Here is a 24,964-nt window from a genome sequence, read left to right as displayed (position 1 = left end):
TTCTCATTTGCTTCTCCTAATGGTAGCCAGCTGCCATGTTGTGAGTTGCCCCTGAGAAAAATTCATGTGGCAAAGAAATGAGGGTATCTTCTTGGCAATATCCAGTGAGGAGCTGAGACTCTCAGCCCACAGGTCATGAGAATATAAATCCTGCTAGTAATTATATAGGTGAATTTGTAAGTGGATCCTTCCCCAGTTAAGCCTTCAAATGAGACCTCAGTACTGATGCTTTGATTGTAGCCTAAGAGATCCTGAAACAGAAGACCCAGCTGAGCTGCTCCTGTGTACTTGGCTCATAGAAACTGAGATAATAAATGTTTTAACCCACTAATTTTGGGGTCTTAAAGTAACCTTTGCATCCTAAAGTAGAATAATTATTAAGTCAAGTTCCAATCTTTATCCTAACTCCTCAGTTTTGTACTTTTATTCGTTTTCAGTTGGATTAAATATGTTAATGTGTATTAAAAATGAATTGCGTATTTTGTTTTCCAACATTAGCATGTAGCATTTGTATGAATAATTATGATTGTAATTTGTTTCTGCTAAAATTGTATCTGTGTCTTTAGCTCTTTCCTGACCCCTTCTTTCTAAAAGCATACTTAATTAAACAGAACTCTTTTTGCAAGTGTCAGAAACCAAATTCAAGCTAGCTTAAGGATAAATTAGGCTTTTTAATTCATGTGTGTGAAAAGTCCAAGGAGGTGGATCTTGGCTTAACTATGACTAGATGCAAGAGTTTTAGGCATCATGACCCAGTTGCTCTCTCTGTCTGTCCACTTCCTCAAACTCTCTGCTTTCCACACTTCTGTCTCTGCACTCTTGGTTCTCTTGTCCTATCATTATTTCCAGGCCAACTCTCTTCTTCCTGTCTGCAAAAATGTTACCCCATGGTTAGGGAATCCAGAGAAAAGGGCAACATCCCCTTTTTCTAGATTATGCAGTGATTCCCCCAAGGGTCTCTGATTGGCTCTGAAGGGTGACACAACCCCTGGCTAAGACCAATTACTATCTGTAGGATGGGCTACTCTGATTGGCCAGGTCCAGCTACATATCTGTCCCTGAGGGAGAGAACTCTTAGTTACCTGGTAGACAACCCCAGAAAAATCAGATGGAATTGGGGAGGGTAAGAGTTCCTAAAAGGGAAAAAAATACCAGGCAGCTATAAAGTACCACATATCCACTGAGGGGAAAGGTAACAATTTATTTTTTAGGATATATGGTTATTTGTTGCTGCATAACAAATCATCCCAACTTGATAGCCTAGAGCAATGATAATCATTTATATTATATTTCTTAGAGTACTGTGGGCTGATAGGGCTGAACTAGATGTTTCCCACTTGGGGTCATTCAAGCAGGTATAATCAGATGGTGGCTAACCTGGGGTCATCTTAAATACATCATCACTCATATATTTGGTGCCTGGCCTGGAAAGACTCAAACAGCTGGCATTTCTTGCTTCTCTCTCCCTCTCTGTGGTGTCTTCAGTATGGCAGTTATAAGGTAGCCAGATTTCTTGCATGGTGGCTAGAGGTCTGTGTCCAAAAGGAAAAGAGACAGGAGTCTATGCCTCTCTAAAAGGAGAGAGAGCCAGGTGCATTTTAGGGATCAAGCTCCAGAAGTCACACACAAGTCCACTGCCTTCTCGTCCTTAGAAGGGAACCATGTTTAAAGGGAGTGGAATGAGATTCCACTCTTGAAGAGAGGAGCATCAAAGAATTTGTGGACACATTTTTACATCATCACATGTAAATTTTAAAACATCATTTGTTTGAGCCAGAACTTATTGTGAATTATTTCCAGATGAGATCAAGAGTTGGCTGAGACCTAAGTGTGTTTGACAGAGGAAGGTGGTAAAGTCACTAAATCCAAAGAGGTTATTTCTAGAGTAGAAAAATGTTTTTAATTTATTTTCTTAATCAGTACTGGAAATCCCAAAGAAGCATATGATTTAATACTGAAAATTTATACACACACGGGTCTGTGTTTGTTGTTATATTTATTGACTTCAGCAGTCCTCACACTGAAGGGAGGGTAGTGTATTTGGTCAGTGATAGACCATTGTAGTTCCTGTACATACAGAGGCTCCTAGATACATTTACAGCCTTGTTTTCTTGTGGAAATTGCCATTTTTATTGAAGAAAGATATTCTGAATTGTAGAATTGCTTTTTGCTCTCCAGGTTTACCTAATCTTCTTTTATGCCATTATTTGTAGTATATTTCTCAAGGATTTCTAAATTTGTGTGTGTGTGTAAAGAAATGGCTTAAAATGTTTTATTAGCAAAACCAAATGAAGCAGCTATCCTTTTCTATCTGCAGAAAACTTTAATGGCTGGCCTTATCAACTCTGTTTGCAACAGTTTGGATTGTGACTTTGGACAAGTTATGTCATCTTTCTTTGCCTCAGCTTCTTTGTTGGGCCGCATTGGGCATGGAGTTTATTCAGGAGCTCGTGTCCAAAACCCATAAACCTTAAAGCCTGAGGCACCCACCTTCACAAAAGCCCTCCAATGTATGTATCTTACCAAATTCCTTCTAGATGTGCCTAAACCCCGTGAACATTGAAATGGGCATGCTTGGCTTCTCAGCACTTCCCCCACTGCCTCTGGGTCACTACCGTATGCTTTCACTCTTGTGCTGATAAGATACTGGAAGAGATGGGGCATGCAAGATGGATTTTATGATCACCCCGTTCCTCTGTCGGTAGGATATAGTAAGAGGAAGAAACGCAAGCTGGATTTCATGATATCATATGGGGTTACCTTCTCTGGGAGCGGTTGAAATATGAATACTATGGCAACCTTGCAGTGCTGAGGCTAGACTCCTGCCAGTATGTCTCCATGGGAGAGATGGGGTAGGGACTCAAGCAAACACCAGAACATACTACTGAGCTTGAGCAGGATATATCTGTGAATTGTGGTGGTGGGAGTTGGGTTCAGACACACTCTGTCTCAGAGCACAAGTGCCTCTCCTGATGTTTCAGTAAACAAACACTGTCATTATTTAAAGTTAGGACATTCTTGTGATTTGTTCTTAGACATTGAAGTCTGTGAATCATCCCCTCAGTACTGGAGTTTCCCTCTGGAGTGTGTGGCCGTAAACACAGGGAGAACAATGAACCAGGCTGGCCCTTGGAAAGGGAATCCTCTTAATGCCTTTCATCTGTAAACACGGGGTCCAAACTAGGGTCACCTCTGGAGTCTTTGTCAACCATAAGCCTTTGCTTTCAGAAACTTATTTATCTACTTCCTAGTATAGTGCCCAGCAGACCATGAGAGTTCAATAAATATTCAATGAATGAATTAGTTTATCCAAACAGCAAGAAATAGTGGCAAGAGTATGGCTGTTGGAGGTACACAGACTTGAGTTTTATTCCCAGCCTTACCTCTTTTAACTTTGACTTTGGGCATGCCATGTATGGTTTCTAATCAATTAGGAGCCAGCCAGAAAAAGAAAAAAAGTTTATGTACTTAAAATTCAGGGACTATAAGGCAGAGAATTAGTTATATGGGTGATAGAAGAGAGGCTAAGAAAGCCAAAGGAGTTGGCAGACAGCAGCTGGAGGAAGCTTGGAGCACCTCTAGGGGTGAGGGACAAAGAGGGGAGGTAGAATTACTGAACCTCAGGGTCTACAGTCAACTGGCACAAGGCCACTAAGTAAGAAGATGTAGGTTGAGCTTTAATTTCAGCTTATACCATGAAAATAATAGTTACTACCCATATTCTTTTTCAGACTACTTATGCCCTCTCCACCCCATCCAACCTAATTCTAATAGCCTCATCCTATTAAGAATCACTGAAATAAGTCAAGTTTAATCAGTGAATAGTAAGCCTGGTTCATAGCAGATGCTTAGTAAGTTTTTTAGCAAAATGAAATTGTAATGTAAACATGTGTGAGAGAAGTAGCAGATAGTTGCCATCACCTTGGTGTGAAGTAGTTTATAAGATCCTTTCCTGGATGCTAGGTGACAGACGGACCTGGTAGCCCCTCTGGTTCCTTATTCAGGGGTACATCAAGAGGTCAAAATGCCTTAAAAACATGACCAGCCCACATCTTTTGGCATAATTGAATTACAAATACATGGTCTAAATTCTCCCATCTATCCCAAAGGTATTACCTGGCAGGTAATTCCTTGCTCTAAACCAAACTTTGGTATGTGTATCTCATATGCTTTTTAAGGATTCCTGACACCCTTAATCCTATCTCTCCCTAATGAAAGTAAATACAACCAGTAACGCTGAGACTTGGAGTAACCATGAATTAGCATTTAGCCTCTCTGAGGGAAGGCCCCTGGACTGACTTTTTAATTCTTCTAGAGAATTAAAATTGGACCTTTGCCTCTTTGCTGTGTAAAGCAGGCTTTTTGGTATTGGTCAAGATGACACTTCACTTCATGTGCTTAATCCCTGTTTTCTAAAAGGAGACGGACTTTGACTAGGAGAAAGCATTTAAAAGGTTCAGATAAAAATCTTCCTTGGGGGCTAGAAGAAGGATGGATTAAGCAGTTGAGACTTTCTTTTCCTCAGACATGACGTCTTTCAAAAAATACCCTTTGGCCCCACGTTTCTTACTATAGAGAATGTTTGTGCTCTTAAGAGAGAATTTGTGAATGTTTATGGACACAAAACCTTCATCTAATTTTATCAAATATAATGAACATCATTAGAGTGGTGTGTTTGTTTCCAGAAAAAGAAGAGGACAACATTAAGAAGTTGTTATAAAGTTATTGATTTTTTCCCCTGTTGTTTCTCAGAATTGCCACACCCAGTCTTATCTCAGATTCTTTTGTTTATGTCTTGACAGGAACTCCCTTCAGCCAGCTCGATCTCTTCTGTCATTTGGGGGTCACTGAGATCTCGGGTCAAATGTCACCTCTTCAGAGAAGCCTTCCTTGACCACCCAACTGACAAAGTCTCTGTTTTCATAGAGCCGACCTTTCAGGGAAGATGACAAACAAACTGATGAACATTTAATGTTTAATATGACAAGACACAAAGTAAGGATAAGGGAGACAGACATCTGGATGAGAGGCTAGATGACGACCTTATTGGCCATTGAGCAAAGACTTCCCTGATCAGTGGATATTTGTACCAGGTAAGGGCGGGACCTTGCTCTGCGCATTTAGAGAAAAGAAAGAAAGCCAGAGGTTTGGACTGGAGTCACTGAGAGGGTGAAGGGAAGAGATGAGAAGTGTGAGGTGACTGTTCATGGGTCAGATCACAGAGACCATGATAAAACCTTGGTTCTAAGCTGAAGGGTAACAGGGCCTAATTTTCATTTGATGATTCTGGTTGTTTTATGGAAATTAGACTTCAGGAGAGTAAGGGAGGAAGCAGGGAGACCAGTTAGGGGGCTCTTCTTTGGCATTTCTGTGGGTGACTGGGTAAAGGATTCGTGTACTTGAATTCCCTTTTGGTTTCTGGACTGTATTTCATTGATTGCCATTCTCTAAACTCTGACTGCCCATAGCAAACTGGGATTTAGCTGGTTCATATGTGCCTCAAGCACTCCCAACATACCAGCCTCGGTGCCAAGCACAAGGGTAAGAACTTGCCAACCCACAGTTATTGATATAACTGAAAGATGGCATCATCCTGAATGGGGAAAAGTCCCAAGTCTTCAGATGTAGCTGTTTCAGCTAGTGATTTCTTAGTTCCCTGAGGCTTATTTCACAGAAGGTGTTTCAAGGGGTGGGGTGGGAGAATGAGCTGCTTTGTTTCTTTACCTGCTTCCCTACTTGTAAAAATGTTTGTGAGACACGCACGTGGCCTGAACACCAGAAGGAAGATTAGCAGAAAGGAGGAAAAATCAGATTCATCCTTTGAGGCATTTGGCAAGGGCAGAGAGGTCCTGAGCTCAAAGGAGGCTCTTCTGCTTGACATAACTCATTCTTTCGGCTCTGTTCAACACAGGAAGAATTTTTGAGGCCAAGCTCATTCAGTTTGGGACCCCAGAGTGCCAAGGGAGAAGTGTCTGTGTGGTGTGAATATCATTACCAGGCTCCGGTGGCTGGTAGCCAGCCTGGTAGGCTCCCGTTGCATGACATTGAAGCGACCGCATCTCCTGTGACATCCAGAGATGGCAGGAGGCAGAAGGACTCTGAAAAGACCAAGCTGGAAAGCTTTCCGGTGTCGTGTGTAATACTGCAGAGCCTGATGTCTTGAGCCTCTTCGAAACAGAAAATGAATTATAGACAGATTTGTGAGAGAGTAGCTCTACAGAAAATGCCTTTGGAATCTTAGGGCCTTCCTCTCCCCCCTCCTTTACTTGTTATCAGCTGTTAATGCAATAGTTTGCATTCATCCTGGGTATCACGTTGAACTGGAGTTGAAAAGTGTCTGCAGTTCCAGCAGGCCCAATGCTTGGGGAGATAAAGACAGTCAGGATGCCAAGACCAACAAATAAATTAAATCCGCGTCATGGTTACTCTGTTTTGCTAACACGGCCTGGTGCTCAGGTTAAAATTTATTACACGGAGCTTCTCAGGGTCTTAATTTTAACTTAAGTCGTAATATCCCCAGACTTAAAGAACTGCCTTTTGTGGCTTATTTTGCCTAGTTTCCTTGGGTGGGGGGCTCAGCGATTTGCATAATGCTGGGTTAAATGACCTAGGAATATATGATACAAGGATATTTTGTAGAACAGGAATAATCTGTGCTGTGAAGCACACCAGGCTAGTAGCAAGATTTTATATATTGACCTCAAGACTTCCCCTCTGCTGAGTCTATTACTGTCTCTATTTTCTGCCCTCCTTTTGAGAGTTGAGGAATGTAGACCACAGCACAGAGCAGATCATTGATCTATCAGGATGCAACATAAACCAGACATAGCAAGGTGACATCGACTGGACAGCCCCTAGAAGAATGTGAACAGCGGCTGTCTGTAAAGCGATGATTCACTGACGTGGGGAGCCGTGCAGACTCCAGTCCGGTCAATCTGCTGGCCACAGAAATGCTTCAGAGGAGTCTCTTCCTCTGTTCCCAGGTAGCATCCACTCACCTTTGATTTGGTTCCATCTATTCGGATCCCACTTCTCATTTGGAGACTCTTTTTAATGGATGGGATGGAGCAGGGCTGCTGTCCTGCTGCAATTCCAAAGCCTCCCCTCTGCTCCGTCCCACCCATTGTCAATTTAGTCTGTGTCACTGCTTCTCAGCCATGGATGACCTTGCTCCAGAAGACATTTTCTATGTGTGGAGTCATTGTAGATTGTCACAACTGGGAGGGGAGTGCTCCTGGTGTCTAGTGTGTACAGGACAGGGATGCTGGACGCCCTACAATGCACAGGACAGCTCCCAACAACAAAGAATTATCCGGCCCCAGATGCCTAGAGTAAGAGGTGGAGAAACCCTGCCTGACGTGAATGATCTAATCCTTGCCCATCCCAGCCTCCTCTGCCCCAGTGTCTTCCAAGATGGATTCTGGAAAGAAGATATGCATGCATTTCATTTTGCTTAAAGATTCCATTTAGTAATCTCTGTCCCACAGGGAATACTGAGTTGTTCTTGAGAGCAAATCGGCTTTGGAATGGGGCAAATGGGGTTCCCCTCTCTGGGTTTGCTGGATACTATCTGTGTGGCCTTGAGCAAGTTAACCCCTGGAAACTCAGTTCCTTCATTTGTAAAATGAAGGATATAATATCTGTGGTGAGGATTAGACAACAATACAGAAAACGGAGAACCATGTCTTGCCCTTAGTGAGACTTGATAAGTGATTGTTTTATAAAGAAGATTGAGCTAGACTTCATAAGCCGAACCTTTGAACAAGGCACTGCCGATAAGCATCTGTGCTAAGCAGAACGAGTGATTGCTGCATTTATTATTTTTATTGTCAGTGATTAGGAAAATATATGGCAGTTTCTGTGTCAAATAAAGATCCCTGACCACTCTCCCCTCTGGGGAAAAACTTTGCTTTATGTGTGGCATATGATCTTTAGAATGGAGGCGTTGAAATCAAGATAGAAATACCATTATAAACAAAAGCAACTGAGGAAAGAGTGAACCCATACAAAATTAAAGAATCACTTGGATTCTGTGGTGATATTTTGGAAATACTCTAACTGAAAAAAAATGCTATTTTTCAGGAGACGTTCTTTTATCTTGAACCATATTGCTTAATGATCCTGGCCTATACCTGTATCCACAACCTGACTCCCTAGAAATTTTTCTGAGGTACCAGAATTTCCAAGCAGGTTTCTCTGTATCCACACGAGTAGGGCTTCTAATAGGATTCTGAGAATGCCTTCAATATGGCTTATGATAGATGTCTGTGATAGAAGGCCCCTGTGGTTTTCATTTTGGAGTTGACTTAATCAAAAACAATCAGGCTAACAAAAGAGGGTGGGAGGGAGTCTGCTTTTCCCAATTTTACTATTGTGTGGCCAATTTAATGTCGGACTTTTCAAAGGGTTTTAAAATATAAGACAGCAGGAAAAACAATTTAATATAGAAATACCAGCGTGGACTAAACTTAAGTAGACTAAATCAAGCATGAGGAAGTAGAGTGTATTAAGGGTACTGATTTTGCTTTTTTTTCCCCTCTAATTTCAATGCTCAACAGCAGAGTACCATAGAGTTTGCTTCTCCATGCATGAACATAACTGGAGAAGACTTTCATAAGATACACGCCAGCAGGTACTGGAGTACGTCTCATCAGAGTCTTCAGCCAGTCTGATTTCCCTGTTGGTTAAATATGATGCGAATTTAAGATAGGCCTAGACAGAAAAAGAGAGTGATTATATAATGTGATATCCACACTTATCCAAAATATTTCTTCTACTCAGCTGGAGTACCTGAAAGTCCTCTGTAAATTTTCCTTTGAGTTAGAGCATTGTAAGCCCTAGAGCACAGATATGGTATTTTATGTGGAAACAGCAACCCAGTGGCTATCAACTTTGACTGCATATTAGAATCACCTGGAGAGTCTTTAAAAAATATTTATGCCATTCAATATCTATAAGAAAATATAATTTAATTGCCGTAGGGTAGAACTAGGCATCAGTATCTGTTAAAAAAACAAACAAACAAAAACGTCTTTCACACAATTTTCTAATCTGCAACAAGGCTTGAGAACAATTGCAATAACAATTTAAGCTCGGGTCCTTGGATATTTTTTTTCTGAATCAAAACGTCTGCTGATTACCACACAGTTTATCGATCACAGTTACTCACCTTGGCATTGACTCATGAGATAAAATCTTGGGTTGGGGTAAAGGGAACCGAGAAATTGGAGAGAAACGAAGGACAGGCTCATGTAGGGTGGACAAGCTCCTCCACAGCAGGGGGCGCTGCCCTGAGCTGTCAGAGCAGGTGCTGCTTCATATGGTGTCCACTCTTTCGCATACCCCTAACTTTGAGAATCAGGGTATCAGGAAACCAGTGTGACTCTTTCACACTGAATTCATCCTATTAGCGGCAGTCTCCTAGCAAAAACCTAAGTCAGGGGAGGGAAGGGAGAGTTAAGAGTATTCAGGGACCAGAGATGCAGGGTGTGGGACTGGCTGTCTAGTTGGGGAGGGAAAGGTTTAATAATAGAGCAGCACTGGACTGATTTGGGATAGAATAGCAGGTGTTACCTGCTTCCTAGGGCTGTGTTGGTTCAGCCAAGTTCTTGGGTATTGGGAAGTTTCATAAACATAGTGCCCTTTATAAGAATTCTAGAGATGAACCGTAACAAACTTGGAGCTAAAAAAAAAAAAAAAAAAGGTCTTTTAATGAGAATTAATGGTTCTCAATAAACTCCTGAGGGTCACATAACAACCAAACTATAAATTGTAAAGCCTGAGACACAAGCAAGTGGTCACCGTAAATTGTGTACATCTTTAAACTAGTGACCTTCTGTTTGCCTGTTGGTGGCCAGGGCCCTCTCTCCTGCAGATCCAATCATCTGTGTTTTTTATGAGCCTAAAAAGTTCCAGGGAAAAGAGCAGTCCTGTTTTCAAGTGCTCCTCCAATCCCAGCCTGGCTCTGCCAGCATTTCCTCCTACCCCAAAACCTTCTCTATAGCAACCCTGGTCTGTTGCTATAAGGCAAAAGTTGGAAATACAAACTTAATTGAAAATTCATACTTAAAAGTCCAGTGTGTAATTGTCTCCTCTGATGTGGGAAATTTGCCTTGTCCCACATTAATCAAAGATGCTCTTTGATATTAGTCTACCTTTGACTAATTTCAAGTTGATTTGAAAAAATGATGAACACTGAAAAAGGTACGTTCTTGTGGCTATTGAGCATGCTCAAGAGTTTAAGATCAGAAATCTAAAAATCAATCCATGCCATGTGCCTTCAGACACATTTCTAAGCTGTAGTGATTTATTAAAAACATTTGCCAGATATTTTCTTGTTCCTCATTTTCTACAAATGCTTAACTGCTCATGGACAAGATTTCCCTTGACAACAATGAAGCATTACGTTGCTGAGCGGTTATTTATGTGATTTTTGAGGTCATGAGGATATTTGATCTCACCATCACTACCACCTTCAAAGAAAAGGAGAGTTAATCTTATTTCCTAGCAGCCTACTGGTAAGTGAAAAATATCCTGGTGCAAAGACAGGTTGTTACTGAAAGGTCATTCCAGCTCCACTGTAGAACAGCCTTCATTCCTGGTTCAGAATCAGTGTTTAATGTCTGTACAAATGATTAGTGACAGGTCTTCATATACAGCTTCAAGGCTTTCTTCTTAGCCCGAGACCCCCATCCAGCCCTTCTAAAACTGCCACTGTATACATCTTTATTCATTTATTTATTTATTATCTATCTATCTATCTATCTATCTATCTTATCTATCTATCTATTTACTTACTTACTTACTTACCTTAAAAAGTTCTACTGTTGGTTTTGGACCTCCGGTAGAAGGCTTCAGTTAATTGTACTCAGCGGTTGCTGCCACATTATCAACATTGTTCTATGAGAGATTCTCTTCTGTTCTGTTTGTCCCTAGTCCTAGTGGGATGGGCTGCAGCCACCCTCATTTTCCCAAAAAGTTCTCCCGGTGCTATCAGCATGGGCATGCAACTTCCCTGAAAAGCCAACACCTGTGCACGGCCTGTTTTGGCCTTCTTTTGCCTACACACAAGGCAGCTCTCAAAGCCCTATACAGGTGGGAGGAGATCTCCCTCCTGGGGCATAACCCATGATACATCTGGCTGCACTCTGGCCCACGAACATTTCTGCACGAGATGCTGTCATGAAGGGAAGCTGCATGTCCGACATCCTGCTGCAGTCCTTCCCTCGGGGACTTCTGCTGTGTCCATATGAGGTTTACAGGGTGTGTGACAAAGCCTGCACTCAACAAAGATCTGCATGCACCTGTTTGCAGTCCTTTGTAACTGCTGCACAGTACTCTGTGATGTGCATCCATTGAGTTTTACCTAGTCTGCTGTCCCCGTAGTGGACACCCAATGCCTAGCCACCATACGCAGTGTAAAAGAACACAGTTATTCATGTCCCATTTTGAACCTGGGGGAAGTTTCCCTTGGAGTAGAATTTCCAGGTCACAGGCAATGCATATGTATAACTTATCTGAGTATTTCCAGGTGGCTCTACAATAAAAAATTGCCCCTCTCCTGAAAGCTGATTGGTAGTTGGATTCTGTTAGAAAATTGACCCTGGAAAGGTAGTCTAATCACTTGAATTGGGGACCTGAAGTCTTCCAAGTTTTGGAAATGTCCAGTTTCTGTCACCATGTCTAGAGTGACAGAGAAAGCTGTTTTACAGAGACAGACCAAGTGAACTGTTCAGAAATACAGAGCATCATGCAGAGAGGTAAAGAGATCCAACAAATGGCTATCTAGTTCTTGGGTCCCATCCTCCCTTAACTATTTCCTGCCCTTGAGTTTCACAATATATTTTGTTCTCCTTTCCCACAGCAATATTCAGAGAATTACTGTTACTTCTGACCAAAATGAGCTTTTAACACAAAAGGGATGAATCCTTATAAAAATCAAGGACAACAGCATCAACAACAACAAAAGCTTTAATCTGAATGAAAGTGTTGCTAAGTTTGCTTAAAGCCATGTTCTAGAGATTTTTGGAAGTGAAGTCTTGGGTTTGAATGAAAGTCAACTTTTATCAGTGACTTTTCTCATGAAAGATGGGATACTTTCATCAGATAGAAGGAGTCCTTAAATTTCCATTCAGGGGTTTAAAAAAATAAGGTAATAATATACATCAGAGAAGTTTCATAGGATGAGGACCCTACAGAAATTAGATTGCAAGTTGCTAATGTGAAGACAGCTGTTCTAACATCTGGACTTTCAAGCAAAATTTTTGGCATCCTTCAAGCAGAGTGTGTATGCAATGAGTTGAACTTTTCCTATTTAAATATTTTGTATTAGAGTATAAATTGCTCTTCTTCATTTAATCATGAATTTTAGCATACCTTTAAAATTGTAGGTATTTCTTCAGTCAATTCACTCTGCCCTCACCTGTCCCAGAATGCTTGGATAGGCTAGACTTGAGTTTGAGTAGACACTGGTTTCATTAACATTTTTTTGCAAGACTGGTTAAAAACTGTCTAGTGAGTTTCATTTCAGGGAAATGCAGTGTTGAGTCAAAAATATAGGAGTTGAAGGATTTAAGATCACTGAAAATAGTTCCTTTCTTTTATGACCAAAAAGTATACAGAGAACAGAAAACCTTGATGGCGGGACATAAAATATGAAATAATGCCAAGATATCTCTTTCTCTTCTTTCTTTCTGGGTTGCGACAACACTAAAGCTAATGCGGCTGTTTCTGTAGCTTTATTAAGAAAAATGTTTTTCATCGTGTAGGGTTACTTGTGAGATCATTTTTTTTTTGTTTTGTTGGAACTACCTCTTCCATCCCCATTTTCTCATATCTGACAGTTGTTCCATCCTCCGTGTGTCTTTTGCCCCAAAAGTTTATCTTTTCTTTCCTCCCATTGTATTTTTCTTGGTTCATAGCCCATATGTTGTGAATCTCAGATAAAATGTAGTAAAATTCAGATTTATGGCAAGAGAAAATCAGAATCAGGTGGTTTGCAGTTAAAGGAAAACAGGCTTGTGATGGCAAACATTTTGCAAAATCATATGTAAACCTGGAATATATTGGGTCTTCTTCACAGAAAAGAATAAGAAAGGTAAATTAAAATGACCTTGATTTTTCAGTTGAACATTTCCACATGATCAAGGCATAGATTGGTACAACAGTTGAGGTTGTGAGAAAGCAAGAGCCAAGGTCCTGTGAATTCACCAAAAAGAAATTTAGCTTTTTCCAGTTTGTAAGCACTTGCTTTTCCCATGAAGATAAAAGGCAGAATTTCAAGGCCACAATTCTTTTGCTCCTAGGAAATATTTTTGTGTTCATACTGTTGTTACAAAGTTTAACTTTTTTCTTTCTTTTTTCTTTTTAAAATGAATTGTTGGGGTTATACCACATGTTTAAGTTTTAAACCTCTTTTAGTCTTTTAAACTCATGAAATGAATCAGGAAAAGTGGATGTGGGCGCCACAGTCCTTGGTTTCTAGGGTGTGGGATAGCCTTCTTCCCTCGAGTTGAATTTGTGTGGATACCCTTTGCTCCCTGTAAATAGAAAGCAGAGGTCTTGCGTGGAGAGACTGTGGTCATGACCTGTCAGCAACAAAGCCCTCTTTCCTCTTTGAGGGCTAATTAGATGGGACTTGAGGGAGGAGTTTCCTGGACAGCCTCCTAAAAGGCCTACATTAAAAGCTGCCACAAAGTGTAAAAATGTTTTATTTTGCCAATGTAGGGTTTCAAGAAAATGTTAAATTTCAATGTACTCTCTACCACTCCTTTTTACTAACCTCCAGCTTAATTCACACATTTATGCTACTTGCTTGGCCTCTGTGGGGATTTTCTAATGCTTGGCTTTAGACAATAGACAAATGGCACCTCACACCATTTATTCATTTATCCATCCATCCATCCATCCATCCATCCACAAAAGTTTACTTAGTCCTTTCTATTTACTAGGCACTGTGTTATATGTTGAGGATGTAATGGTAACATTAAAATCTCAAGTCTCTGCTATCCAGGAACTTGAGTCTATACAAAAGACAGGCGCTATTCAAGCAGCCCTACTGAATGAGTGCATCATTAGAAACATACCTAAACACTGTAAAGGAAAGACACTGCCTCTAGATGCAAGAAGGGGATATGGTCAGAGAATGCTGTCCCCAGCAGACCAGTTGAGATGGAATCTGAAGAGTGAGCAGGGATTAATGGAGAAAAAGGGGGTGAGAGAGCACTGTGGCCTAAGGAAGCATTTGTGCAAGGTCATGTGACACCAAGGGCTTGGTGTGACCATAGCACAGTGAGGTGATCTTGAGCTGGCTGAACACATGGGGAACTGGCTTCAGTTGAAAGGGTCAGGTGCACAGTGGCCATCTCTACAAGGGCATATCAATTAAGGTATTTGTTTTTTATCCTAAGAACAATGAATGTCACTGAAGACAGGGCTGTAGCCTGGTAGATATTTCACAAGAGACACCTTGGCTGCTAAGTGAAGGCAGAGGAGCAGCAGGGAAGCAGTGAGACCAGCCAGGAGAAAGCTGTTGCTGGGAGAGAATGGTGGGTTGGACTTGTGTGCTACAGGGGACTTGGAGAGTGTTCGGCAGAGCAATAGATAGGAGATAAAAATGACAGTCCCAGGTGATGGGTTAGATGTGAGGGTGAGGAAGAGACAGGTATCAAGAGTGATTCCTAGATTTTTGGCTATGCAACAAGAGGGATGGTGGTAAATATCAGCAAAATAGATTACTTTGGAAGAAGTAATCCTACTGCTTCTTGGTCATTAGTGTCTTACAGCCTCTCTCTGGTCACCTGTGTTTCATCTCCAAGTCAGTATACTCCAGCTACAACTTGAGAAAGATAGTGCCGTGGGAAGATTTTGAAAGGTGACAGGTAGCAAAAGAAAGAACACATTCAAAAAAATTTTTATTTATTTTGAGAGAGAGAGAGAGAGCACTCATGAACATGGTGGTTGGGGAGAGCAGAGAGAGAGGGAGAGAAAGAATCCCAAGCAGGCTCTGCACTGTCAGCATGGAGCCCAATGCTGGACTTGATCTCATGAACTGTGAGATCATGACCTAAGCCGAAATCAAGAGCCAGATGCTTAACCAGCTGAATCACCCAGACGCCAAAACAACACATTTTTTACTGAGCACTAACGATGTGCCAAGCAATGAGTAAAACGGTGGGGTTTTAGTAGTAGGGAAAATTAGATCCTGTTCCTGCTCTTTTGGAATGCCTTGTCTAATAGGGGAGACAAGCAATAAATAATTAGAGTTACTTCATTCATTATTTTTTTTCTGTGATAAGTACCATAAGGGTAAGACAAAGTGAACTAATCAGGTCTGGTTGGGAGTGGGGGAGGGAGCATGGTCAAGGCAGGTACCCAAAGAGGGAGAATAAGAATAAGAATAATAAAATATTCCAGGAGAAGGAAATAAACATTTTTTGGAGGTCCCAAGGAATAAAATGCATGGAATATCTAAAAAACCAAGGGGCACCTGGTTGAGCATTAGTTGAGCTCAGTCTTTGGTTCAGGTCATGATCTCGCTCGCAGCTCATGAGTTCGAGCTCTGCATTGGGCTCTGTGCCTACAGCTCAGAGCCTGAAGCCTCCTTCCCATTCTGTGTCTCCCTCTCTCTCTGTCCTCCCCCTCTCATGTTCTGTCTCTCTCTCTCTCTCGAAAATAAGTAAATGTTAAAAAAAATAACAAAAAATAAAAATAAAAAACCGAGACAGCGATGTCCTTCCACCTGGTGAAAACAGGGGCATGGTGTGACAGTGATGTCTGATAGAAATGGGGTGGAGACACAGTCCTGGCAGTTAGGGCTTCACTGCTGTCATTTATGTAGGCAACTGAAAGTTGCTTTTTACACCTTCCCATTCTTAGAACCCAAAAGAAAAAAAGAGGAACTGAATGGATGGGGTGTGGTGCTAACAAGGCAGAAATTGTAACTACACACTAGTGGAAAGCAAGGAGGGTGGTCTAGAGGAAGAGTTTTGAACTTCATCTTTACTTCTGACTCAAGCTCTGATTCATCCCTTTTGTGTTTTGCCCTGGCATCCTTGGTCTGGGATTATTTTATTTTATTTCATTTTGTTTTTATTTATTTTGAGAGAGAGAGGGAGGAACAGAGAGAGTGAGAGGGAGAGAGAAAGAATCCCAAGCAGGCTCTGCACTGTCAGCACAGAGCCCAGTGCGGGGCTCAAACTCACGAACCATGAGATCATGACCTGAGCTGAAACCTAGAGTCGGTCGCTCAACAGACTGAACCACCCAGGGGCCTCTGGGATAATTTTATTTGATGTCCCTTTAGTTACCATTAGTTCTTGAGGTTACTTTTGGACCAGGGTTATAGAAGATGTATGATATGGCAGGTGAACAGCTTCCTTAAGCACCCCCTTCCTCCCCACCGTGGACATGTTTTCTCCCATGTACTTACCTCACCACCTTCTTCAGAAGACAGGGGCATCATTCTTGCCCTGGATGAGAAAGGAGGTGAAGATGATTCGTAAAAAATAAGATGCCACAATGACATAGTCTTTGTGGCTCTGTGCACCCTGCCTGCCTTCTTTTCTGACATGTATTTTGGTAGGAGATACCCTGTGGTTCTCTTCCTCTTATTTTTTTATTAAAATTTCCCTATCCTCTCTTCTCAGCTTTGGTGTCCTTTGCCCTGCATAATCAGAATCCTTTCCTCATGTTGTAAGTTCCTTTTGTGAACTACAGGAAAAATAGGCCCCGTAAAGAGCTCTGTCTCATTTAATAACTGGCTTGAAAGGAAGAAACGTGTCAAGGAGCATTTTAATCTTTCCCATTTTCCAGATACACTCAGCTGAACATTAATTTGAGGCACCTCTTTAGAAAGGAGATCATGGCTTTCGTATCTCAATGGCTTTCCTGATAATTTCAGTCGTATGCATGTGCAGACATTGGGAGTTTCCTAATGGACAGTTCTGGGGACAGCATGATTGGTTCTATCTGGGAAATGAAATAATCTCCCACTTGTATATTTCTGCTATCAAAGATGTTCCAGCAATAGCTTTTCTCGGCCTGAAGACAGAAAAACATAAATAGCTTTTAGATTTGTTTTGAAACACGTTAGGCACCCTAGATTTCACTTGAGTTGATGTGTGTGTGTGTGTGTGTGTGTGTGTGTGTGTGTGTGTGTGTGTGTGTGTGTGTTTGGGTCAAGGAAGGCACAGCAAACACAGGGCTATGGAAAGAACATAGAACAGGGATTCCAAGTTAGAGTCTTGGCTCTCTCTGCCTCCAGTCTAGCTGTATAATCCTGAGCACATTCTGCTATGGTGAACATTAAAATATCAAGTCTCTGCTATCCAGGAACTTGAGTTTGTGCAAAAGATGGGGTCTCTGTGTCTTCATCTGTGAAATGGAAATAAGGATCATAATTCCCACCTATCCTCATCAGTGTGCTGATTTGAAGATACGGAGAAATGCTTTATGCACGTGAGAAGATTATTACAGAATTACTGCTTTTCCCCCTATAGGATGATCATTTGTCGGTACATTCATTCAGTGATGCTGGGGAGTGGCATGGCCTGACTTGGTAGGGAGAGGTTGACTGGAGGGGTCACCAGTGGAGGAGGCAGAGGGGACCAGAAAAGAAGTGAGAGTGGCCTGGACTCCTGTGATGATGAGAAGGTAGCAAGAAGTAGACGATTCAAGATGAGATGCAGTGGTCTGGTCAGAATCTTTCGAGGGGGAGATAAAAGTAAAGAACAGGATGAGTTCTTGAGGACAAATGGTAGAAAGGTGTGCTCTGAGAAGGAATAGGTTGGTGAGGCTTGGGAACTACTTTTTTGTTTCCTTTTTAATCCTCAAAATCGTATGTTTAGAAAGGCTAAGGAAAAAGTTGCTTTCTACATAAAAGACCACAAGTCATCAAACTGATGGCTTTTCATTTTATATACATATGGCATGAGTAATTTCTTTCTCTATTAACTTCCAATGACCTTAAACTAATTTCCCAGGGTGTGGCAATAGCAAACTCCCAAAGAAATTTGAACCTTGTAGCATGGTTCAAAATGACTTTTATGTCTTACTGAACAAAGGCTGACTTTTGGGAGAATCGCAATACCCATGGAAAGTGTTAAGACACAGACTCACAATGGAGCTGCTGACACTTTCATTTGGCTGTTATACATTCACTGTTAACAGAATCAGAATAAATATCAGTACCAATCTGTGTAGTAAAGCCTGCATTATAAATCTGCGTAATGGTAACGGGCCTGTTGCCTGACTTACTCTTTTTTTAATATTGCTGAGTGACAAACGGATAGCACGTGGATATGAGTTATGCTGTTTGAAAATATCACAACAGCAGACGACACTGTTTAAAGACTGATTGAATTGGATTAACTACAAAAAGCATGCCTACTTTTATTACATTCTCTACTTCTAGATGGGCTAGTGCATAGTTTTTTATGATAGAAGTTAACGTACCATTATTATTCCATCTAAGTAAATGAAGGACACACATTTGTGTCACTTTTCATTCACATAGTACTGTGAATTTTCTAGCTATATTTTGTGGGAGTCATTTATTTTTTTAAAGTTTCCTAATTACTCATGCATTTGGTGAGCATTTGTTATACCATATGATAGCCATTGTTCTAGGCAAGGGGATTCATGGACGACAGGCAGAGATTATTTCTTCCCTTCTGAATGGGGAAGACTGACACATTCCCCAAAAGGAAACATGCAGATTCATAAAACAATTCCAAGGGGTAACATAATGCAGGGCCAAGTGTATTGTTGGGGGTACTTGAATTTTAGTTTGAGGGTAATGGGGTAGCTTTGTAGAGTTTTAGGCAAAGGAATATTAAGACCTAGTATAGATAAAAGATTATCATTTTGATACTGTATGGAGGATATATTAGGCAGAATAGAATAGCCAATAAGCACAATAAAAGGTATTCAACATCATTAGTCATTAGGGAAAGCATAATGAGATACTCACCACAGTGAGATCGCACTTCACGTTCCCTAGGAAGACTGAAATCAAAATGAAAGATGCGATAAATATTGGCAGAGAGGTAGAGGAATTGGTAGGTACTTCATATATTGCTTGGGAGAATGTAAAGTAGTGAGGCCACTTTGGAAAACGGTTAGGCAGTTCTTCAAAATGTGAAATATAGAGTTAACCATGAGACCCAACAATTCTGCTCTAGGTCTGTGCCCAGGACAGATGAAAATATGTGTTCACAGAAATACTTGCATATAAATGTTAATAACAGCATTACTCGTAATAGCCAAAAAAGTAGAAATGATCCAGATGACCATCAACGATGAATGAATATAGAAAATGTATTATATCCACACAATGTATTATTATTCAGCCACAAAAAAGAATAAAGTATGATACAATGAGGATAAACCTTGAAAACATTATGCTAAGTAAACCAAGCCAGTCAGAAAAGACTGCATATCATAGGATTCCTTTTATATGACATGCTCAGCATAGGCAAATCCATAGAGACGGAAGGGGATTCATGTGTGTCCAGAGGTAGAGGATGGGGGTGAGGATTGGCTTCTGATGACTCTGGGGTTTATTTCTGGGGTGATGAACATGTTTTGGAATTAGACAGTGGTGATGATTGCAGAACTCAGTGAATATACTCAGCGACTTGTACCCTTAAAAGGGTAAATTGGATGGTATGTACATTTTATCTCAGTAAAGACGTCAAGAAAAAGAAAAATGAGAGAGGCGACCAGTAAGAACCAGTAATACATAGCTGGCGTCTCTTCTTGCTAATGTGTAACAATTGGACAGGCCTTGCAAGTGCTCCTGGGGAATGAAAGTGTCTAATACATACACACTAGCAATCAGGGTTCCCTCAAATTGCTCTCTGTACCTCACATACCAGCTCCACAAAATGACCTCCATTTCTCAGAACCAGTCATGCACTTTTATTTTTACTTGCCTTTGCTCAGTCTGCTATGATTTTCTTTCCCTTCTTTTTCTATTAGAAAAAAAAATTACTAATTCTACAAGCTCATTTCAGATTCCTCCTTGAAACTCTTCTTGGTTGCCTGGCCCTTTAGTACATCATTCTTGTTTTCTCTGGGCCTATTACATGTGGCCTGTGTGTCTGTAAGAACTCAACCACGCATTTCAAAGAACTGCTTCATTTTTGATGTTTTTCTTTTTTTTTTTTATTTTAAATATAATTAACATACAGTGTTATATTCGTTTCAGGTGCACAGTATAGTGACTCAACAATTCCATACATTACTCAGTGCTCATCATGATAAGTGTACTCTTAACCCTCTTTGTTTAACTCATCCTCCTACCACCTCCCCTCTGGAAACCACCAGTTTGTTCTCTGTATTTAAGAGTCTGGTTTTTTTTTTGTTGTTGTGTTTTTTTTGGGGGGGGATCCTCATTTTTTCCCTTTGTTTTGTTTGTTAAATTCCACATATAAGTGAAATCATATGGCATTTGTCTTTATCTGACTGATGAATTTCACTTAGCATTGTACCTTCTGGGTCCATCCATGTTTCACAAATGGCAAGATTGCATTCTTTTTTGTGGGTGAGTAATATTCCATAGATGTTTTCTAAAGAAGACCTACCAATGGCCAACAGATACACGGAAAGATGTGCAACGTCAGTCATTATCAGGGAAATGCAAATCAAAACCACTATGATATATCACCTTACACCTATCAGAATGGCCAAATCAGCAACAACAAAAAACATTAAGTGTTGCAAGGGTATGAAGAAAAAAGAACCCCATGAGAATGCAAATTGGTGCAACCACTGTGGAAAACAGTATGGAGGTTCCTCAAAAAATTAAAAATAGTATTACCATATGATCCAGTTAATTCCACTCCTGGGTATTTACCCAAAGAATACAAAAACATTAATTCAAAAAGATATATGTACCCCTATGTTTATTTCAGAGATCCACTTTGAATTCACTTTTTCTTTCCTTCTATTCCCCTTTCTCTTCTCCCTTCTCACCTCTTCCTTTCCTTCCTTTCTTCTTCTCCAACCCCTTTTGCTCTCTTCTTCCATTCCTTTTTGACAATCAGAAAGAAGTTTCGGGCACCTGGGTGACTTAGTCGGTTAAGCGTCTGACTCTTGATTTCAGCTCATGTTGTGATTTCAGAGGTTCATGGGATAAAGACCCACATTGGGCTCCACACTGACAATGCAGAGCCTGCTGGGGATTCTCTATTTCCCTCTCTCTCCGCCCTTACCCTGTGCGCGCTCTCTCTCTTTCTCTCAAAATAAATCATAAATAAATTTTTAAAAACCTTTAAAAAAAGAAGGAAATTTCTTTGCCCTCTAAAGCTGCTAAAGTAGTATCTACTATCTGTACATACTAGATCTAGTGTCTTCAGATCTGCCTGCAGTTGGTTTCCCAAGGCTACTTGTATAATGGAGATGTTCCTCTTACAGAGGTTCACCTTACTCTCATTACAACGTTTCCCTCCTTCCAGAACTCAGCTTCTGCTGGAAGTGTCAAAAAGGATGTAACAAGCAAATTGTTTTATAATCCATTCAGCATAACTTCCCAGTAAATATTTGTTGAGCAGCTACTACATGCCAGGCACTACTTCCAAGGGATGGAGCAGGAATCAGAACAGTCAAAGTCCTTGATATTAGTTAAGATCAGAAAATGACAAGCGTGCTGCAGAAGTTTAAGTTAGGAGATGTGAGAAAGAGTGAGTGAGAGGCATCTTGAGGTTGAATGGCCAGAGAAGGTCTGTGGGGAGATGTCATTTGAGCTCTGATCTGAATGACCGGAAGGAGCAAAGAAAAAGCATTTGAGGCAGAGGGGACAGCTCATGCACAGCTCTAGGGTCAGATGGCATTTGGAGTATTAAAGGACCGGAAGAAGGTTTGGTGTGACTTGAGTTTGGCAGATGAGGGAGAGGAAGCAGCAGGGCCTCTGGAGGAAGAGCCACAGGCTAGATCTTCTGCGGAGTGTGCACGTCAGTGGAAGGGGTTGAGATTGACTCCAATTCCAAAGAGAAACCACTAGAGGAAAACGGGCATATGCACAGGTTTGTAAATGTGTTGACATGTGGGCATTTCACGTTAAAAGTGGTTTTTCTTTTTGGCCTCCAAAATAGGAACATCCTAGCTCAGAAAGTGAAAAAGGAAGGTGGAAAGATAGACAAGAGGAGCTGACTAGCCAAGCATTGACCCGGTAAACAGGGAACAGTACACAATCCTGAGCTTCACGTGGCAAAGAGAGAACATCTAGGGGTGTGCTTGCCAGAGGTTGCACAATATATATCGTGGCTATGGTATTTTTGCATAATTTAATTCCGGCTTAAAGGCAACAGGAAAGGATTCTTTTTTATTAGAGTTTTAAAAGCCCCTTCCTGTTAAAAACGTAAACCAAGATGGCCTTAAAAAAAGAGCCCTTTTATTGCCCCACAGAAGAGAATGTGGATCTTACAATGGAACTGAAAAAAGATCCTGTTGCTTAGAGAGACAAAGAACTATAGCAGCACATATTTCTAGCCAGGAATTTTAAAGAGCACTTTGGAAGAAATAATGCATTACGATAGAGAGCTATTGAATATAGCAAAAGCTTTAATAACGTTTATTCCTCTTGGATATTGGAAATTCCATTCCTAGTATTTACCTTTAGGACAAGTTCATGGACCTACACAATCATTTATCTCTAAGGGTGTTCGACCATTTTTAAAAAAATAGTAAAGATTTGGAAACCTTCTAAATACCCAGTAATAGGAAAATGGTTAACTAAATACTCTGAGGCAATGTAATATCTTGCATTAGGCACAATAATGTTGTAGAAGAATATTTAATGAGAAGAAATGTTTCTGTGAAGTATGGTTAAGTGAAAAATATGACACTTTCCCCCAATAATTGGCAGTTAAGTGGAAACAAATCAGGTTACAAAATAGCATGTACACTTTGGCCTCAGTTCTGAAATTGTTTAAAAAGCCAATTGGAAGAAAACTTTTTCAAAATGTTAACAGTGGTTATTTCGGAGAGGCTGAATAGCAGACGATTTTTTTTCCCTTTTAATTTATTTTCTGAAATTTCTAAACTGAATATAAATAAAAAAGTAATAAGAGAAATCCATTCATTTTTAATGGGTTATAACAAATTAATAAAAAAATTAACAATTTAATGAATAAAAATAGCTAAAGATTTACCTCCTGTGTGCCAGGCACTAATCACTTTACCTTTTCTGAAATAAGTTTGTTTAATGCTTTTATTCATCTTCTGAGACAGGTACTATTATTAATTTCACTTACCGTTAACAAAACTGAGGCACAAAGATGTTAATAACATACCCAAGCCACACATCTAACAAATACTTTTCCTCAAAACATTAATTCACTGGATTTGGGATCCCACACGGCATGATGTTCCAAGTCTACCCTTTTAACTGTAGTACTATACTTCTAGCAAATACCTATACAGAAGGTAAAAAGTTTCTCTGTTGTCAGACAGATAATGAGAATTGTTTGCTCAATTTCATTTTTTTAATTTTTATTTATTTTTATTTTTTATTTATTTATTTATTTTATTATTTTTATTTTTGGGACAGAGAGAGACAGAGCATGAACGGGGGAGGGGCAGAGAGAGAGGGAGAAACAGAATTGGAAACAGGCTCCAGGCTCTGAGCCATCAGCCCAGAGCCTGACGCGGGGCTCGAACTCCCGGACCGCGAGATCGTGACCTGGCTGAAGTCGACGCTTAACCGACTGCACCACCCAGGCGACCCGCTCAATTTCATTTTTAAAGATTATCACCAGTTCCTGGGGCGCCTGGGTGGCTCAGTCACTTGGGTGTCCCAACTTTGGCTCAGGTCATGATCTCACAATTCGTAGGTTCAAGCCCCACATCAGGCTCTGTGCTGACAGCTTGGAGTCTGGAGCCTGCTTCTGATTCTGTGTCTCTCGCTAGCTCTCTGCCCCTCCCCTGCTCATGCTATGTCTTTCTTTCTCTCTTTCTCTCAAAAATAAATAAACATTAAAAAAAAAAAAAGATTATCGCCAGTTCCTTAGTGAGGAGTGGCCAGATACTGTCTTTTACCATCAACTTTCTAGAATGTAGACTTCCTTATAAATATGGAGCCTCTCTGATTTTGCGATTAAGGAGCACTTCTTTGTATTCTGGAATACGTAGTTACTTAGACACATGGATCATTCCAGACTTTCTGAGTCAGGATTTTAATGACTCGCCAATGGGAAAAAAAACAGGTAAGCTGACTTTGCATAATTGCCTTAAGTAGGCTTCTACCCCTCTGGGTTGGCAGTGGGCTACACCACTTGTATTTACTGTCTTTTGTGCCAGTTGGCTTAGGCCGGCTCTTGTCATGTGTTCTTTTCATAAGGCTAGAGTCTACTTTAGAAAGAACACACAATAAGAGACACAAAAGAAAACTTTATACCAGGAATGAAGCTCAAAAGAGGCGGGAGTGAGAACGGCCAGTAACTGTGACAATCGTATATGTCATCTAACATATATTGTTAATAAGTGCTTGCTAAGTGCTGGGCATGGTACTGAGCATACATAACTTAGGTTATTCCCATCATTCTTCACAACGTGTGCTGTGAGATGGGTGCTATCATTCTCCCTACTTTATGCTAGAGGAAGCTGGTGCTTGGAGAAATAAATTGCCCAAGGCCATGCAGCCAGCGCGAGTCCTTTGAATCACAAGGCTATTGTTGTTTCCACAAGGGCAAATGGCTTCTTTTACCGTCACTACCCTATCTCCCTGAGGCTTCTCCAAATAAGAATCCATAAATTACTGTTTTTTTTTATTATTATTATAGTTCTACTGGGTGGTAAAGAAATTAAGCTTTTTTCTTTTTGTGAGCTCTCCATGTTCTTTGTGAGAGAAGGAATCCTTTCCCTCCTATTATAAAAACTCTGTACTGAAATGTTTGTGTTCCTTCGGCCGCTCTTAAGGATTCCTGATCCTGAGCTGTGCTGGCAGGCAATGTGATGCTCCATG

At 40.7% G+C, this 24,964-nt stretch overlaps 1 long non-coding RNA gene across 1 annotated transcript in view; it reads left to right on the top strand.

Moving 5' to 3' along the window:
* The window catches only part of LOC125161159 (uncharacterized), a 143,562-nt gene that overhangs the window by 14,685 nt on the left and 103,913 nt on the right, over positions 1 to 24,964 (top strand). Inside the window, exon 2 of the long non-coding RNA XR_007150487.1 lies at positions 4,803 to 5,093. This is a non-coding gene — a long non-coding RNA (uncharacterized LOC125161159). The remainder of the gene's footprint in view (positions 1 to 4,802; positions 5,094 to 24,964) is intronic.

Source organism: Prionailurus viverrinus, chromosome A2 (assembly GCF_022837055.1).
Source record: "Prionailurus viverrinus isolate Anna chromosome A2, UM_Priviv_1.0, whole genome shotgun sequence".
NCBI lineage: Eukaryota > Metazoa > Chordata > Mammalia > Carnivora > Felidae > Prionailurus > Prionailurus viverrinus.
This window is presented reverse-complemented; position numbering and strand designations above follow the sequence as displayed.